Genomic DNA, 19,801 nt, shown 5'->3' with positions numbered 1-19,801 from the left:
CCTCCTTTCTTTTCTTTTTTATTTTCTTTCTCTTTTTCTCTCTTTCTCTCCTTCCCTCCCCTCCCCTTCCTTCCCTTCCCTCCTTTCTTTTCTTTCTCTCTTTTTCTCTTTCTCTCCGTCCCTCCCCTCCCCTCTCTTCCCCTCCCCTCCCCTTCCTTCCCTTCTTTCTTTTCTTTTTTTCTTTTCTTTCTTTCTTTCTTTCTCTCTTTTTCTCTTTTTCTCTCCCTCCCTCCCTTCCTCCCTCTTTCTCTCTCCTTCCTTCCTTCTTTTTCTTTTTCTTTTTTTTCTTTTCTCTCTCTCTCTCTTTCTCTCCCTCCCTCTCCCTCTCTCTCCCTCCCTCCCTCCCTTCTTCCCTTCCTCCCTCCTCCTCTCTTTCTTCTCTTTCTTTTGAGATGGGGTCTCCCTAAGTTTCCCAGGCTGGTCTCGAACTCCTGGGCTCAAGTGATCCTCTTGCTCCGGCCTCCCAAAGTGCTGGGATTACAAGCATGCGTGAGCCACTCTGCCCGGCCTATTTTTCCTTTCTTGCTCTTTACTCCCAGCTAATGCGTTTCTAAAATTTGATACAAATTAATTTTTCTTCTTTTGTCTTTTGTTCAAATAATGATTTGATTTCTGTTCTCTGTCTGGGTCGTTTCAATAACATGGATACCTACACATAGTTTTATCAGTAAAAGTCATTGACATAATCAGTGTGTTACGAGAACAAAGATAGGCCCTCATTTAAGTTGCTCTGTCACTCATTTTATAAGGCAAAGAAGGAAGAGGATAGCGTTCTGTGTTTTCAGATGGCTGAAGTGAGTCAGAGTGACGGTGAGCAGCATGCATTGAATTCTAGCTGGAAAGAGGGTTTTTAGGCCTGCCTTTGAGCCTGCCCTGAACTAATAAGGTTGGAAACCTATAGGCCCTAGAGAACAGGAATGAGGAATCTGCTTTCTCTGACAGCTCCTTGATAAACAAAATAATGGATGTGCAACATGCAGTCCTGAGCAAAGGCCTGGCAGCTCTGTGGCTGAGCCCTGGAGGGCTGAGCTGGGCCGGGGCTCCCAGCAGTTTGTTCAGGAGCACTGAGAGCCACAGCAGGTGCTGATCCAGCCCTTGCCTTCTTTGCGTGTATCTGACAAGTCTGCATAGACCACAGGAGACTGGCTGCCCCTTGAGGTCACTGTCTTGGAGCCAGCCTGTGGGGGAGTCACATTGCCCCCGGCTCTGCTGCCCTTTGGGGACATGGAGGCAGGAGTTTCCCGATGTGCAGTTAGGGTTTGCATGCTGTCTGCGAGCTGGGTTTCCTCTTTGGGTTGCACAGTGCTGAGATCTGAGCCCAAGGCAGTTGGGACATAAATGATGAGATAGAGGAGGCTTTGCTGTGTTCCACATCTATCAGGCCACTTTGCCCGGGGAGGCGCCCCCCCTTGCTTGAGGTCTTGGGCTTGGGTAGGGGTTCTGGAATGTCTCCCCTCCAGCAGGCACTGCTTCCTTGGCTCCCCTGATGCAGAGAGCATTGCGGTGGCTTTGTTGAGGAGCAGCCCCTGCGGAGGCGCTCACGGGTGACAGACTGTCACTGAATGGTGGACAGCCCTGGTCGCCGACATTAACATGGTGCAATAGAGCCTTCTTATGTGTTCCTTGGTTCCCACTGCCCTTTCTCGTGGTCGGGTGTCCTGATTGTCTGTGGCTAGACTATGCCAGCGTGATCAGTGCCCTTCCCAGAACCCCTGAAAGAGGGTCATAGATTGAGATGTTTGTCACCACTCCTGTCCATTGCAGAGTCACATACATGCTGGAGACCAGCTTGCCCTTGATGTGACCTGAGGACCTCACCCACTAGTCATGACAGGGAGGGAAAGGACAATGAAAAGATGAAAGAGAGTGCTGTCCGTGGTAATGGAAGTTACTCAGCATTGGACCAGTGGGCAGCCACGTAGGTCGGAGGAGAAAGGGGAAAGAGTGAATAAAAAACGCTGATGTTTGTGAGGCTCAGAGAGGAACAGAACTATTACTGCTGGTCAAGGGGGCCATCCAGTTAAAATGTTCGCATCCTGTTTCAGTCACAAGCTGGCCAAGATCATCACATAAAGGGATAAATGTCAGCCCCAGAAAGAACGCATGATCATCTTGAGTCAGGGCTGTCTCATTTGATGTCAGAATTCTTAAGAGCTGCTCTGGCAAGGTGCAGTGGCTCATGCCTGTAATTCCAGCACTTTGGTAGGCCGAGGCGGGTGGATCACCTGAGGTCAGGAGTTCGAGACCAGCCTGGCCAACATGGTGAAACCCTGTCTCTACTAAAAATACAAAAATTAGCCGGGCGTGTTGGCAGGCGCCTATAACCCCAGCTACTTGGGAGACTGAGGCAGGCAGGAGAATCTCATTGGAACCTGGGAGGCAGAGGTTGCAGTGAGCTGAGATCAGGCCATTGCACTCTAGCCTGGGCAACAAGAGCAAAACCCTGTCTCAAAAAGTAAAAAAATAAAAAAAGGAGCTGCTCTTGGCTGAGTGTGGTGGCTCACACCTGTGATCCCAGTGCTTTGGGAGGCTGAGACGGGAAGATAGCTTTGAGCCCAGGAATTCGAGATTAGCATGGGCAATATAACAAGACCCCATCTCTTTTTAGCCGGACATGGTGGTGTATGCCTGTGGTCCCAGCAACGTGGGAGGCTGAAGAAGGAGGATCACTTGAGCTCAGGAGTTGGAGGCTGCAGCGAGCCATGATGGCACCACTGCACTACAGCCTGGACAGCAAAGGAAGACCCTGTCTCAAAAAAAAAAAAAAAAAAGCATCCGGGTGCGGTGGCTCATGCCTGTAATGCCAGCACTTCGGGAGGCCAAGGCAGGCAGATCACTTGAAAGTGGTCAGGAGTTCGAGACCAGCCTGGCCAACATGATGAAACCCTGTCTCTACTAAAAACACAAAATATTAGCCGGGCGTGGTGGCGGGTGCCTGTAATCCCAGCTACTCGGGAGGCTGAGGCAGGAGAATCGCTCAAACCCAGGAGGTGGAGGTTGCAGTGAGCCGAGACTGCACCATTGCACTCCAGCCTGAGCAACAAGAGCAAGACTGTGTCTCAAAAAAAAACAAAAAAAACTACTCTCCAAACAGAACCTGCACCTACCCAATTGTGGTGGGTGCCCCTCCTGGGGCTCCTGCAGTAGCGGTGGTGTGGGAATTGAGTATCTTGCAAGTGCTGTGAGGGAGCTGAGACAGTGTGGCAGGGCCCTGTGCCCAGAGCATTCACAACCCATCCTAATGTCTGCCGGGGAAGGTGGGGGATGTCTGTGCATTGCTTTTCAATCAGAAAGGTAATTTTTGTTCCCCAGGGGACACTCGGCAATGTCTAGAGACGGTTTTGGTTGTCACACTGGGTTAAGGAGTGCTGCTGTCATCTAATGGATGGAGAGCAGGGGTACTGCTGAGCATCTCACAGTGCACAGGGCAGCCCCACAGCAGCCAAGACCTTCTGGCCTTCGGTGTCAGAGGGGCTGGCAGCCAGAAGCTCTGCGAGTCTGTGGGAAGCCCTAGATGCCCCAGTCCTCATTCATTTTCTTCTCGCCACATAGGACAGTGTAGCTGGACAGTACACAGGACTCTTTCAGGGGATCATGAGTGGAGACCTCATAGGATAAGGGTCAAGTACAAGGACTTTGCAGTCAGACTGACCTGTATTTCAGTCCCCACCCATCCTAGTGGTGTGGCCGAGAGCAAGTTGGGCGTAGTAACATCTGTCTTGATTGACTTTGGAGTTTGACAGGCAATACATGCAAAGTTCTCCATTCCCATGTCACTCAGAGTGAGTGTGCAAAAGATACCATTGTTGGCATCCATCGTCATAACAAGAGTTAACTGTGAACATGGATGAGCTCAGCACCTTGTGGCCATGGACTGTGGTGAGGGACTCAGACAGCTTGATGATTGAGTTTGGGCCTCAGTGAGATGGCAAAGCTATGCTTCTCTTGCTCCTTGGACCATGGTGATCTGTGATGACCCCTGGGGGCTGCCTTCTCCACTGTTGCAGTTCAGGGAGCTAATGCCAAAGGCTACTGTGATGGTGGACTCTGGGGCCCCCCTGGTGAAAAGGAAGGGACCTTGAGCTTTGGCATACCCTGGGCCAAGTCTTGCCACCTGCAGGTTTGTTAACCTCATCATGCCTTGTTTTTAGCACAACAAAATGGGATAATACTGACTTTATTATTGATGTACTATTAGGCTCTTGTCAGGTATGTGACACTGCTGCTATTTTTACTGTTTCTTCCAGATTTCCGTGAGGGTGGAGGAAATCATATCGTATCAGATGCCTCGCAGAGCACCAGGCCCACCGTGAAAGGTACAGCAAATTATACTTCCCTCTTCTTGCCCTGTTGGAAATTCTTTCCTGTGAGAGTTTCTCCTCTCCGCCCTCCGCCCCTTCTCCCATAGCCTACAGCCTCCTCTGGGAGTTCCTTGGATTATTTTGTTGCCATGTAGCTTTGCAATTTCCAGTATGGTAGCCATGGGCCACATGTGGCTGTGGAGTGCTTGAAATGTGGCCAGTCTAGATTGAGATGCCTTGTAGAAGTATAAAATACACACTGGATTTCAAAGACTTAGTTCAAAAAGAAAGAGTGCAAGATATCTTACTGATAATGTAATACGGTTTACATGTTGAAATGATCACTTGGATACATGGAGTAAAATAGAACGTATTATTAAATGTAACTTCACCAGTTTTCTTTTGACATTTTCTTGTGGACCTAGAAAATTGATAGACAGGTGGGTCTCCTTCACAGTTACACACTTATCTTGCTCAAGACCAGCCCTGCTTCCTCACTGGCTGCTCAGTCAAATGCCTCCTCCAGTTTAAGCTGTCTATCACGGGGCCACCCATTATGTATCCATCTCATCTTCTCTGCTTAGTGTCTGTGCAGGCAGCTGGTGTTTCTGTCCTCCCGCCCAGCCTTGCTTATGATGCTAGTCTTGAGTGCAGGCTGCTGAGCTTCTCACCTTTCTTCCCATACACGTAGAACCTCCCCTCCCGAAACATGGGTTACTTACCAGCTGGCAGGGAGCAGAGCTGGGGTTCACATTCATTTCTGTCTTGCTCCAAACCCATGTCCCTAATAGACTACTCTCTCCAATTGCTTTGTGGATGTGAACACATAGTAAGTTCCTAGAAGGCAGGGACCGTTTTTCTTCCTTTCATCTCTGCTGTTCAAGGCCTAAAGCTTTTTTGAAAGAATGAAGATTTCTAGTCTCTTGCCCTTCCACTTCCTGCTATGTGAAGACACAGTGTTCCTCCCCTTTGCCCTCTGGATGATACAGCGACAAGGTGCCATGTTGGAAGGAAACAGAGAACATCCCTCACCGAATAATCAATCCTGCTGGTGCCTTAATCGTGAACTTCTCAGCCTGCAGAACTCATGAAGGTCATCACCATATGTAGGCTGATTGATCTTGGACTTCCAAGCCTCCAGGACTCAAATCAGTGAATTTAAAAACATTTTATGGAGGACGGGGCCAAGATGGTCAACTAGAAGCCACGGTGTTCAGAGGCTCCCATCAGAAAAATCCATAATAAGCATGTGGATCCTTCACCAGCAACCAAGGTATCCAGGTTCTCTCATCAAAACTGACTAGAAGGCTGGCGTGACCCACAGAGAGAAGGAAGAACAGTGTGGTGTGGCGGCCCACCTGAGAGCCACACGGGGAAGGGGAACCCCGTCACCCCAGCCGAGGCAGGCAGTGAGTGAGCACACTACCCAGCTCGGGGAACTGTGAGACCCATGGATTGGAAGATCCCACTCGTGAACCCATGCCACCGGGACCTAGCATCCCAACCCCGGAACACGCAGATTCTTACAGCCTCTCAGCTGGAATCTGCTTAAGTTTACGGAACTCCTTGGGGAGGGGTGACCAGTACCGGCTGCAGCTGCCTGCTGTCTAAGCCCTTTGAGCTCCTGTGGGGAGTGGTAGCAGGCAGCACTGGCACTGGCAACTGCCTAATACGCTAAGCTCCCTGGACGGGGGGGAAGGGTGGCACCCATTTCTATAGCCACAGGCTACGCTTTTTCCCTGCTAGAGCCAGGGAGGCTGGACAACTTGGCCCCAAGACTTGTCCCCACAGCCCAACACACCAACTGTGGCAGTCTGCAGCCAGAGTGCCTCTTCAGGCCCAATCCCTACCCATCCTTCCTTAGTTGGGGTCGGGGGGCTTCCCTGCAGGATCTCCAATAACTCCAGCCAAAGGCTAAGGGACAGAATTCAGATCTCCTGGGCCTCAGCCCGTAGGGGAGGGGTGGCCGCAGTCTCTGCTGACCAGCAGACTTAGCTTTTCCTCCTGGTAGTTCCAAGGAATGTGCCAGCCCAGACGAGTGGGTTTCCCCCAAGCAAAACACACCCTCTCCACCAAGGGGCAGAGTACTCCATGAAACTGGTCCTGCTCCCTTTGCCACCTAACTGGGTGAGACCCTTCAACAGGGCTTGTCAGGTACCCTGTGCAGGAGCGATCCTGCTGGCATCAGGTTGGTGCCCCTTGAGGTCAGAGGTCCCAGAAGAAGGAGTAGGCACCCATCTTTGCTGCCCTCCAGCATCCTTGAATGACATCTCCAGGCACAGGAGCAAATCAGATGAATAAGGACTGAAGGTGAACCACCAGCAAACTGTAGCAGCCTTACAGAAGAGGGACTGGACTATTGAAAGAAAAACAAGCAGAAAGTGACAACAGCATCAACAACAACAATAAAATAAAAGGTCCCCACAAAAATCTCATCCAAGGGTAGTAGCCTCAAAGACTGAAACTAGACAAACTCACGAAGATGAGAAAGAATCAATGAAAAAATGCTGAAAACCCAAAAGACCAGAGTGCTTCTTCTCCTCCGACTGATTGCAACATCTCTCCATCAAGGGCACGGAACTGGACAGAGGATCAGATGGACGAACTGACAGAAGTAGGCTTCAGAAGATGGGTTATAAAAAAACTACAATGAGGTAAAGGAGCATGTTCTAACCCAATGCGAAGAAGCTAAGAACCTCGATAAAAGGTTAGAGGAATTGCTAACTAGAATAACCAGTTTAGAGAGAAACGTAAGCAACCTGATGGAGCTGAAAAACAGCACGAGAACTTCGTGAAGCGTATACAAGTATCGTGAAGCACAAACAAGTATCAACAGCTGAATCGACCAAGCGGCAGGAAGGATATCAGAGTTTGAAGACCACCTTACTGAAATAAGACATGCAGACAAGAATAGAGAAAAAAGAATGAACAAAGCCTCCAGGAAATATGGGACCTCATAAAAAGACCGAACCCACGATTGAGTGGAGTACCAGAAGGAGATGGGGAGAATGGAAACAAGCTGAAAAACACACTTCAGGATATTATCCAGGAGAACTTCCCCAAACTACCAAGACAGACCAACCTGCAAATTCAGGAAATACTGAGAACACCATTAAGATACTCTATGAGACGATCAACCCCAAGACACATGATCATCAGATTCTCCAGGGTCAAAATGAAGGAAAAACTAAGGGCAGCCAGAGTGAGAAAGGCTAGGTCACCTACAAAGGGAGGCCCATTAGACTAACAATGGACTTCTCAGCAGAAACTCTACAAGTCAGAAGAGATTGGGGGCCAATATTCAACATTCTTAAAGAAAAGAATTTTCATCCCAGAATTTTATATCCAGCCCAATTAAGCTTCGTAAGCGAAGGAGAAATAAAATCCTTTCCAGACAAGCAAATGCTGAGCGATTTCGTTACCACCAGGCCTGCCCTGCAATATCTCCTGAAAGTAGCACTAAATATGGTAAGGAAAAACCGGTACTAGCCACTGCAAAAACACACGAAAATATAAAGACCAATGACACTACAAAGAAACTGCATCAACTAGTGTACAGAATAACCAAATAACATCATTATGACAGGATCAAATTCACACATAACAATATTAACCTTAAATGTAAATGGGCTAAATGCCCCATTAAAAGACAGACTGGCAAATTGGATAAGGAGTGAAGACCCATTGGTATCGTGTATTCAGGAGACCCATCTTACATGCAAAGACACACACAGGCTCAAAATAAAGGGATGGAGGAAAATTTACCAAGCAAATGGAAAGCAAAAGAAAAAAAAAGAAAAAAAAGCAGGGGTTGCAATCCTAGTCTCTGACAAAACAGAGTTTAAAGCAATAAAAATAAAAACAGACAAAGAAGGGCATTTACATAATGGTAAAGGGAACAATTCAACAAGAAGAACTAACTATTCTAAATATATATATGTACCCAATACAGGAGCACCCAGATTCATAAAATAAGTTCTTAGAGACCTGCAAAGAGACTTAGACTCCCACACAATAATAGGGGGAGACTTTAACACCCCACTGTCAGTATTAGATCAATGAGACAGAAAATTAACAAGGATATTCAGGACTTGAACTCAGCTCTGGATTAAGTGGACTTAGTAGTAAGTCTACAGAATTCTGTACCCCAAATCAACAGAATATACATTCTTCTTGGTGCCACACGGCACTTATTCTAAACTCAACCACACAATTGGAAATAAAACACTCCTCAGCAAATGCAAAAGAACTGAAATCATGACAGGCAGTCTTTCAGACCACAGTACAATCACAGTAGAACTCAGGATTAAGAAACTCATTCAAAACCACATAATTTCATGGAAATTGAACAACCTGTTCCTGAATGACTCCTGGGTAAATAATGAAATTAAGGCAGAAATCTAGTAGTTCTTTGAAACCAATGAGAACAAAGAGACAATGTACCAGAATTTCTGGGACACAGCTAAAGCAGTGTTAAGAGGGAAATTTATAGCACCAAATGCCCACATCAGAAAGCTAGAAAGATCTCAAATCAACACCCTAACATCACAATTAAAAGAGCTAGATAGGTAAGAGCAAACTAATCCAAAAGCTAGCGGAAGGTAAGAAATAACTAAGATCAGAGAAGATTGAAGGAGATAGAGACATTAAAAAACCCTCCAAAAAATCAACGAATCCAGGAGCTGGTTTTTTGAAAAAATTAACAAAATAGATAGACCGCTAGCTAGACTAATAAGAGAGAGAAGAATCAAATAGACACAATAAAAAGTGATAAAGGGGATATTACCACTGACCCCACAGAAATACAAACTACCGTCAGAGAATACTATAAACACCTCTATGCAAATAAACGAGAAAATCTAGAAGAAATGAATAAATTTCTGCATGCATACACCCTACCAAGACTAAACCAGGAAGAAGTTGAATCCCTGAATAGACCAATAAGCTCTGAAATTGAGGCAGTGATTAATAGCCTACCAACCAAAAAAAGCCCAGGATCAAATGGATTCACAGCTGAATTCTACCAGAAATACAGAGGAGCTGGTACCATTCCTTCAGAAACTATTCCAAACATTGAAAAGGAGGGACTCCTCCCTAACTCATTTTATGAAGCCAGCATCATCCCAATACCAAAACCTGGAAGAGACACAGCCAGTGTCATACTGAATGGGCGAAAGCTGGAAGCATTCCCTTTGAAAACTGGAACGAGACAAGGATGCCCTCTCTCACCACTCCTATTCCACATAGTATTGGAAGTTCTGGCCAGGACAATCAGGCAAGAGAAAGAAATAAAGGGTATTTAAATAGGAAGAGAGGAAGTCAAGTTATCTCTGTTTGCATACGACATGATTTTGTGTTTAGAAAACCCTATCATCTCAGCCCAAAAACTTGTTGAACTGACAAGCAACTTCAGTGAAGTCTCAGCATACAAAATCAGTGTGCAAAAATCACACGCATTCCTTTACACCAACAGTAGGCAAGCAGAGAGCCAAATCATGAGTGAACTCCCATTCACAATTGCTACAAAGAGAATAAAATACCTAGGAATACAAGTAACAAGGGATGTGAAGGACCTCTTCAAGGAGAACTACAAATCACTGCTCAAGGAAATAAGAGAGGACACAAACAAATGGAAAAACATTCCATCCTCGTGGATAGGAAGAATCAATATAATGAAAGGAGCCATATTGCCCAAAGTAATTTATAGATTCAGTGCTGTTCCCATCAAACTACCATTGACATTCTTCACAGAATTAGAAAAACCTGTTTTAAATTTCATATGGAATCAAAGAAGACCCCTTGTAGCCAAGACAATCCTAAGCAAAAAGAACAAAGCTGGAGGCATCACGCTACCTGACTTCAAACTACTACAAAGTTACAGTAACCAAAACAGCATGGTACGGGTACCAAAACAGGCATATAGACCAGTGGACCAGAACAGAGACCTCAGAAATAACACCACACATCTGCAACCCATCTGATCTTCGACAAATCTGCCAAAAACAAGCAATGGGGAAAGGATCTCCTTATTCAGTAAATGTTGCTGGGTAAACTGGCTAGCCATATGCTGAAAACTGAAACTGGACCCCTTCCTTACAGCTTATACAAAAATTAACTCAAGATGGATTAAAGACTTAAATGTAAAGCCCAAAACCATAAAAACCCTGGAAGATAACCTAAGCAATACCATTCATGACATAGGCATGGGCAAAGACTTCATGACTAAAACACCAAAAATAATTGCAGCAAAAGCCAAAATTGACAAATGGGATCTAATTCAACTAAAGAGCTTCTGCACAGCAAAAGAAATCATCAGAGTGAACAAGCAACCTACAGAGTGAGAGAAAACCATCTCACGCCAGTCAGAATGGCGATGATTGAAAAGTCAGGAAACAATAAATGCTGGCGAGGCTGTGGGGAAGTAAGAACACTTTTACACTGTTGGTGGGAACGTAAATTAGTTCACCCGTTGTGGAAGACAGTGTGGCGATTCCTCAAGGATCTAGAACCAGAAATACCATTTGACCCAGCAATCCCATTACTGGGTATATACCCAAAGGAATATAAATCATTCTACTATAAAGATGCATGCACGCGAATGTTTCTTACAGCACTATTTACAATAGCAAAGACATGGAACCAACTCACATGCCCATCACTGATAGATTGGATAAAGAAAATGTGGCACATGTACACCATGGAATACTATGCAGCCATAAAAAGGAATGAGACCATGTCCATTGCAGGGACGTGGATGAAGCAGGAAGTCATCATCCTCAGCAAACTAGCACAGGAATAGAAAACCAAACACCATGTGTTCTCACTTATAAGTGGGAGTTGAACATTGAGAACACATGGACACAGAGAGGGGAGCAACACACACCAGGGCCTGTTCGGGAGTGGGGATGAGGGGAGGGAACTTAGAGGACGGGTCAATAGGTACAGAAAACCACCATGGCACACATACACCTATGTAACTAACCTGTACATTCTGCACATGTATCCTGTTTTGTTGTTTTTTTTTTTCTCTAAGAAAAAAAAAAAAAAAATCTCTAGTAGATTGCCTAAAAGAACCCTTGGATGAAGTCAGACACATGGGTAGTACAAGACCCCAGATGGCATCATTTTATATGTATAGGATTGCTTTTTTTTTTTTTTTTTTTTTTTTGAGACGGGGTCTCACTCTGTCACCCAGGCTAGAGTGTAGTTACGTGATCATGGCTCACTGGAGCCTTGATCTCTTGGGCTCAAGTGATCCTCTTGCCTCAGCCTCCCGAGTAGCTGGGACTACAGGCACACGCCACCACACCTGGCTAATTTTTGTATTTTTTGTAGAGATGGGGTTTTACCATGTTGCCCAGGCTGGTCTCGAACTCCTGGGCTCACGCAGTTGGCCCACCTCGGCCTTTCAAGGTGCTGGTTTTGCAGGTATGAGCCACTGTGCCTGGCCTAGAATTGCTTTTAGTGGATGATTTTTTGCTGTCACCGTTATGGCGTGCATTTTCTGAGTTACCAGAGATGGCCCTGCATGCTGTGAGGCTGTGTTGACTATACTGTTGTGTGTGTGTGGAGGGCAGGAAAGTGCTGTCCTTGCTGTAAGTTGTGTTATTAATGGTATGGACACTGTGAGTTGCTTCTAGAGAGCTACACCCTCACTTCTGTGTCAGCAAATGAAGGCCCAGGAACTGACAGCATTCCCTCTAGCTTTAATTGCGGTATAATCACCACACCCTAACATTCTCCTGTTTCACCTTTGGCAACATCTGGAGAGTTTGGTTATCACAGCTGACGGGGTGGGGGTGCTACTGACATTGGGTGGGTAGAGGCCAGGGGTGCTGCTGGGCATCTTACACTGCCCAGGACAAGCCCCCAAATTATCTAGCCCTACATGTCTACAGTGCCACAGGTAAGAAACCCTGAACTGTAGGGTAGACAGATTTGACTGGAGTGGAGAAATTGTATCCTGGGGTAAGTGGGATTTGGATTGCAGTTAGTGCAGAGCTTGTGTGTGTGGAACTCCTTGGACACTGGACTAATCCAAGAAGTTGGGTGACGAGGAGGGAGCTTTTTCCTTAGGTCCTGGAAATCGTTAAAAACCTTTGAAAAGGTGCTTTAGAAAGACACAACTGGCATCTGTGTGAAAGATGGATTACAACAGGCACCAGCGGACTGTGGCCGACGGGGCCGTGTCCAGACTTGGCACACAACCACGCCCATTCATTCATGGGTTGTCTGACTGCTGTGATGGTTAACTTCATCTGTCAACTTAGCCAGGCCACAGTTTTCAGATATTTGGTCAGGTACTTGGGAATGTTGTTGTGAAGGTATTTTTTAGATGAAATAAACACATCAGTAGACTTTGAGTAAGGCAGATGACCTCCATAATGTGGATGGACCTCATCCAATCAGTTGAAGGCATTAAGAAAAAGACTGAGGTCCGCCAAAGAGGAGGGAATTCTACCAGTATCCTGCCTTTGGATTTGAGACTGTGACATCTGCGCTTCCCTGGGTCTCTGGCCTGCTCTGGAAAGTTTGGACTTGCCAGCCTCCACAATTGTGTGAGCCAATTCCTTAGAATCTGTCCATCTGTCCGTCCATCCATCCATGCACACACACACACGAACAAACCCTATTGGCACTGTTTCTTTGGACAGCCCTGACTAACATCACTGCTTTCTTGCCACAGCAGCCAAGTTGAGTATATAAATTTGTTGTACGTACAGGGATCGTGTGGCCCACAAAGTAGAAAATATTTACTCTCTGGCCCTTTACAGAAACAAGGCCAGGCATTGGATTTGATAAGTGAAGTCCTTCCATGGAACTGAGAAGTGCCGAGTCAGTACTCACTGGAGTTAAAACAGAGAAACTGTGAAAGCAAGAGGGCTCAGGATGGTGATGTCATGGTCTTTCATTCTTTTCTCCTCTGCACATTTGACCCACTGGCATGCAGGAAATTTAATCTCTCTAATCCAGAATGTGTTTTAGGGAATGCTTGCCTGGCTTGTGGGTTGAAATGTTCTCTCCTCAGATGTGGCTCCTGCAATATCATCTCACCTGATGACAAGAAGTGGAAGCCATGTGACCACCTGAGACGCAAGTTAATTAGGGTTTATTAGAAAGACAACCTTAACCCCTGTGGGATGTGCTGTGGGGGAAGATAAGACACCAGTGTTCTATGATTCCAAACAGGTGATTTTAAAATTTCTACCCCGGGAGGATGGATTGGCATTTGTCTTCCAAACGTACGTTAAATAACGTTTTATTTCTGACCGTTTTGTACACATTTTAATCATTTTCCAGCTCACAATTACAGTTGGTACTTTTCAATTCTCAGTGAGTTGTGTAGTGAAATTGTTTGCAACATTATACTTTGGAAATGACATTGGCAATTAAAGTTTTGGTCCAAGTTTAATAATGAAGACTATTTGAAAGGCCAAAACTTATGGATGCTTTTGAGATGAAATAGACATTTGGGAAGCAAATGAGGGCAGGTTGTCCACTTCTTAACATTTATCTGGTTGTTTTTTTTTTTGACAGGGTCTTGCTCTGTTGCCTGGGCTGGTGTGCAGTGGCACGATCTCAGGTCACTGCAGCCTCAACCTGTGGGGCTCAGGTGATTCTCCCACCTCAGCCTCCCAAGTAGTTGGGATTACAGATACATGCCACCTCGCCCAGCTAGCTTTTAAAATTTTTTTGTGGTGATGGGGTCTCCCTATGTTGCCCAGGCTTGTCTTTAACTCCTGGTCTCAAGTGATCCTCCTGCCTCAGCCTCCCAAAGTGTTGGGACTACAGACATGAGCCACCTTGGATTACAGGCGTGAGCCACCACGCCTGGCCTTAACATTTATCTTGATGCCAGTGAAATCGTTGATGTGTGCCAGGGGGTTCCTTTTTCTAAATGGAAGCTCACCGTTTTGGGTATCCATGACTTCATCATAGATATGGAGAGAAAGTTTGAAATGCTCACCAGCTGTCTGTGTTAGCACCTGCATTTGTGTTACTCATGACCAATGTAGCTTTCGAGTTTGTGACACGTAGCGCACCCCCTGAGCTTAACTATCTGGTTGCTAATGTCTTTGGACATCACCATATTTGTAATGTCGGGGTTCCTTTTACGAATTGCTCTTGTGGGCTTCCAGGCTTTCTCTGTGTAAGTTTTTTTTTTTTTTTTTTTTTTTTTTTTTGGGGAGATAGAGTCTCTGTTGCCCAGGCTGGAATACAGTGGTGCCATCTTGGCTCACTGCAACCTTTGCCTCCCGGGTTCAAGTGTTTCTCCTGCCTCAGTGTCCTTGTAGTTGGGACTACAGGCGTGCGCCACCATGCCTGGCTAATTTTTTGTAGTTCTAGTAGAGATGGGGTTTCACCATGTTGGCCAGGCTGGTCTCAAACTCCTGACCTCAGGTGATCCTCCTGCCTCAGCCTCCCAAAGTGCTGGGATTACAGGCATGAGCCACCGCACCCAGCCAGTGTAAGTAAGTCTTTTGAAACACAGACACCTAGTACCTCTCCCGTGAGTCTTTCAGGGAAAAGATTGAGTTCCGTGTCAGGTTGGAGTTTCTGTTCAAGCGACTAGACTGCTTCCTAGCCCCCTTTATTTGAAAAACCAGCGGGGACTTCACTTTTCCCTTGAGCCTACAACCACAGGGTACCTGTTCATGTGTTTCCAGGACCTTGTGCGGCTCCTTTGCTTTGCTTATTCCAAGAACCAAGCCTTGGGACTGTGCATTTTGAATACAAATGAAGGCCCCTGGAGGAAGTCCCCAGAGTCTCAGCACAGTTGAGGAAACGAACAAAGCATGCTACACGTGCAGGAAGATGGCTCATTAATTCCTATGATGACCTCTCTGCTTTTTTATTTTTTAAGTTAAAAGGAGTCAACGCTTTGGGTTTTGTTAGACTGGACAAGGTAGCAAGTCATATTAAACTAACCCAGGTTGTTGCTTGAGTTTTCATTGAACTTAGAGTCTACTGATGAGTATGGTGAAGCAGAAATTCCCCTCACTAGGTGGCCTGATGGTGCACTCCACTGGGGGGTTGCAGAAGGTTTGAAGGGATCTGCTTCCCGACTGGGTCAAGTTAGCCTCTTTCTGCCTCAGTTACCTCTTTGCACGTCCTAAAAGCACCTGCTTCTCAGATCCTTGGGAGGATTCACTGAATTCGTCCACTTGGAATCCACATGGAAGGCTGCCTGGCATGTAGGAGGTACCCAGTGAATTTTAGACTTCTGTTGTTTTTGCCAGTTGGATTCAACAGATGTTTGTTCCCTGGACTAGTGTTTCTCACCTGGGGGTGATCTGCACCTAGGGGACATTTGGCAAAGTCTGGAGACATTTTGGGTTGTCACAACTTGGGGAGGGAGTGTTACTGGCATCCAGTGAATAGAAACCAGGTGTATTAGTTTTCTGTTGCTGTAAAGGAATACCTGAGACTGGGTAATTTAGAGGTTTATTTGGCACACAGTTCTGCAGGCTGTACAAGCACAGTGCCAGCATCTGCTTGGTTTCTTGGGAGGCCTCGGAGCTTTTGCTCATAGCAGAAGGCAAAGGGAGAGCAGGTGTCTCACATGGCAAGAGAGGGAGCAAGAGACAGAGGAAGGGCTAGGCTCTTTTAAACAACCAGCTCTTGCATGAACTGAGGGAACTCATTCAGTACCGGGGGAGGGCACCAAGCCATGGTTCCTCCATGAACCAAATACCTCCCACCAAGGCCCCACCTCCAGCAGTGAGGGTTACCCCACAACATTTCAGCGTGAGATTTGGAAATGACAGACATCCAAACTATGTCACCAAAGATGCTGCTAAGCATCCTACAGTGCACAGAGCAGCCCCCATAACAGGGTTACCTGGCCCCAGAGTGTCAGTAGTGTTCAAGTTAGGCTACACTGTAGTTCACTTGCTTGTTGTGTGTAGGAGGACCAGAGGCCAGTTACCTGGTAACGACAACAACAGCAACAACAACAACAAAACCCCCTCAAACCCGAAACAAAAAAACCCCACATGACACTGTGACTTTTTTTTTAATTTGCAGGAGATTTAGTCTCAATCCAATAGAAGACCTTTATTTCCTTGCTAGTTATAGAGAGGTTTTTCCGGGTTCATTGCCTGTGTTTGTTGCAATTAGTTTTTATTGACCTTTCTAGGGTTCATGTGTGTCCCTTGGGTTTGCCATGTTTTGTTCTCCAAAGCCCCAGGAGGATTCCCCAGTAACAGAGACTGTGTTTGATTTTTAACATTTTGTTTTAAATGATTTCTTTTGATTAATTACAGACTCACACTGCATTGCAACCACAGTGCTGTCGGATCCCAGTACTGTGTCCTTTACCAGCTTTCCCCAAGGGTAGTGGCATCTCACAGGATCACAGAGCAGGAAAACCCGGGAAATCCACGTTGGTGCAACACAGTTACTTAGCCTTGAGGCCCTTACTTGAATTTCACCCTTTTTGCGTGTACTCATTTGTGAATTGCATGTTAAAGATGAGAGTCAGTAATATATTTCCAAATGTCAACAGAACATAAATTGAGCAGAAGAGTTTATAATGAGATGGAGGACTGAGCAGAAGAGCTCATAGCGAGCCAGGGCTAACAACCTGGCAAGGAGCTCCTTGACTTCATCTTGGAGGCCGAGGTGGGAGCGTTGGTGACAGCCCCCAGGAAGGCAGATGTTATCGGGAATTAAAATGAGATGTGTGTACTGCTCATGTGCGTATGGGGTGTGCCCCTTTTGTTTTTGATGCTGAAATGAGACAAATCATTTCCCTTTCAAGCTCCAGGCAGACTGATAGAGGGGGGAAACAACACCCAACTTCCTGCAACCTGAAATCCTTTGCCTTGGCTCCTCTTACTTCCTAAGTTCCTATAGTCCTTATTTTGTAAACTGGTAAAACAACTTTTCTCCCTCAAGTGATGATCATCTTGTGTTTTATATTAATTAACCCCATATAGACCTCCTTTTGGAATTCCTTCTTCTAATCTGCTTGGCCTGTTTGCCAGTTATTCGCCTTACTAGGAGAATCAAAATGTAAACTCATAATAGACACGAACCAAACATCATCAGCACAGGATGTGGCAGAATGATTTTTCTTTCCCACCTCTTGCTGAGAAGGTGATGAGATTGGAAATGGTGAACACCCCAGAGTTCTGTAACTCTGAGTATGGAGGAGGAGGTGGCAGCCCTTGACCTCAGTAGCGGAGCCACATCATCGAACATCCCTGTCCAGGAATCTGGACATGCACTGGTCAAGAATTCAGCACAGTTGCCTTTGGTCTGGGGATTGGGAAGCTCTTTTTGTAAGTGAGGCACGGAGTGAAATTGCAGAAGCCTGTGTGACTTGTAGAAACTGAAGCCAGGCTCGTTGACTGCCTTGCACAATGAAGATATGATAAGACTGGGAACTTATTTGTGAGTGTCGTCGATGCCAAGGAACCTGTCCAACATTTATAGAGACGTTTGGGCTAAATGAAAAAAGGTTTGATCTGTCTGTGGAGACAGAACGTAGATGAGTGGTTGCCTATGACTGGGGCTTTAGGCGGATAAGAGGTTGTCACTGCTAAAGGGTACAGGGTTAATGGAAATTCTTGAAATTGATTGTGCTGATGGTGGCTGCACAGCTCTGCAGGTACTAAAAGTTGTTGAGTTGTACTAGAAATGGGTGCATTGTATGGCATGTGGTTTATATCTCAGTAAACCTGTCAAAAAAGGGTTCAGGACCACTGTTTTTGTACATGTCCTCAAAATACTTCCTGTAATCTAGTGTGGTCACAGCTGGTTCATATGCACAGACATAGTGTCAGTGTCATTGTGGAGACAGCAGTTTCAGATTGACTGGTTCCAGAAAATGTGTCCCTGCCTGTTATCTCTGCATTGCCACAATTAGGAACCAAGGGTTCATAACAAGCAGCGAAACCATGGTTGATATCAGAGGAAGTGGGGCGATGTCATCTCTTTTGTATTTTTCTCTTTTCTCTCCCCCGCCTGCCTTTGCCCGCTTCCTTCTCCAAAATAAAACAAAAGAGAGAAAGCAAGAGATAAGTGGCTGAGCTGAATGCGTTCCAGCCCTTTAGAAGAGGGGAGTACACATACCAGAGGGAAGATAAGCGAAAATGCAGCCTTTCTCAAGGGCCAGCATGGATAGAGATAAAGAGAGAGCCACAGGCACAGTGGCCAAGCGTCAGCTCCTAAAGCATCCATCTCACTATTCAGGGTGGGGAAATATTTGATACCTCAAGTCCTCTTTATCATTGCTGATGAAACTGACATAGGTGATTTCCTTTAGGAGCATTTAGGGAGAATGCAAGGGAAATTGACAACACACTTGGTGCAATTGGGTAACCAGTCTTTGTGTTGCCCTCCAATGACTCTTGCTTGGAAATGATTGGAAGCCCATCGTTTTAAATCTTTGGAATGACTGTCCCCGTCATAAAGCATGATGTAGCAAAATGAAAAACATGCTTCTGGTGAAAAGTGTTTTTCAAAAAAGCTTACGACATTGAGGAGGTCATTTCATATTTCCTGATATTCAGCAATTTTGCTGTGAGCTTTGTAGAATTGGCCTGGTGCTTAGTTCAAATAAGAAAGGGATTACTGAAATTGCACATTAACTTAAAAACCATCAGGGTTTTGGGTCCTGAGACATGTTATCTAAACATCTGTCTTGCTATTTTGTTACAGAACAAAGTAGGAATTGTAAAACATCTTCGTTATAAACTGAGTACTACACAGTCTCTGAGACAGCAGAAGAAACGTGGTAGGAAGGAACCACCCAGGGTGGGTAATGACAGAGTGGAGATAGATAGGGCCAGAGACAAGGCCAGGAAAGGCGAGAGGAAGAGCCTGCAGGAACGAGTTTCTTGCAGGTTTGAGAGCTGGACCTGAGGAAACCCGAGTAGCCTGCCCTGCCTTTGACCCTCTGCTCTTTGAACTGTGGATTCCTTCCCATGCACCTGTGCGTTCTCAGTGCTGTGGTCAGATCCGCAAACAGACACCAAACCCTGACCTCTGAGGCCCAGGCAGAGATGTAACCCAGCCCCAAGGGGAGATAAAGACAGAAAGAATCAGTATTATAGCAGGGACCTTTTTCAGGAATCTGCCTTCTGCAGGGCAGTGCCGTATGTGCATTCGAGCTAGCATAGCAAATCCACATCACTAGAAAGACTCTTCCCATTTTACAACTTGGGAAACTAAGGCCAGGGCAGTGACAAGTGCCAGGTCCCCAAACTGAACTGCAGATCTGCGTGCTGAATGGTGGCAGGTGGGCCAATGTGATTTTAAAGCCATGTGCTTTTCAGGGCACCCTGGTGCTTCTCCAAATGCCAGCAGGGTTTCTCCAATAATTCATAGCACTCTTCAGTCAGGATTCTGCAGTAAAGTGCCTTGGGGAGTGCATGAGTGGATGGTTCTGTGGGTAGAAGCCACGAGCTGAAGATAGTTTTACATGTTTAAAGAGGAAAGAGACTGGGAGTGGTGGCTCATGCCTGTAATCCCTGTAAACACTTTGGGAGGCC

General features: G+C 46.0%; 1 protein-coding gene across 3 annotated transcripts in view; it reads left to right on the top strand.

Moving 5' to 3' along the window:
• Window positions 1–19,801, top strand: part of TBL1X (transducin (beta)-like 1X-linked) — a 260,115-nt gene that overhangs the window by 35,160 nt on the left and 205,154 nt on the right. For all 3 annotated transcript variants that reach the window (XM_011950906.1, XM_011950905.1, XM_011950907.1), the window contains exon 2: window positions 4,248–4,316. The gene's annotated coding sequence lies outside the window, so the exon portion shown is untranslated. The remainder of the gene's footprint in view (window positions 1–4,247; window positions 4,317–19,801) is intronic.

Source organism: Colobus angolensis, unplaced genomic scaffold, assembly GCF_000951035.1.
Source record: "Colobus angolensis palliatus isolate OR3802 unplaced genomic scaffold, Cang.pa_1.0 Scaffold310, whole genome shotgun sequence".
Taxonomy (NCBI): Eukaryota; Metazoa; Chordata; class Mammalia; order Primates; family Cercopithecidae; genus Colobus; species Colobus angolensis.
Note: the sequence above shows the minus strand (reverse complement) of the source record. Positions and strands in the feature narration are given on the sequence as shown.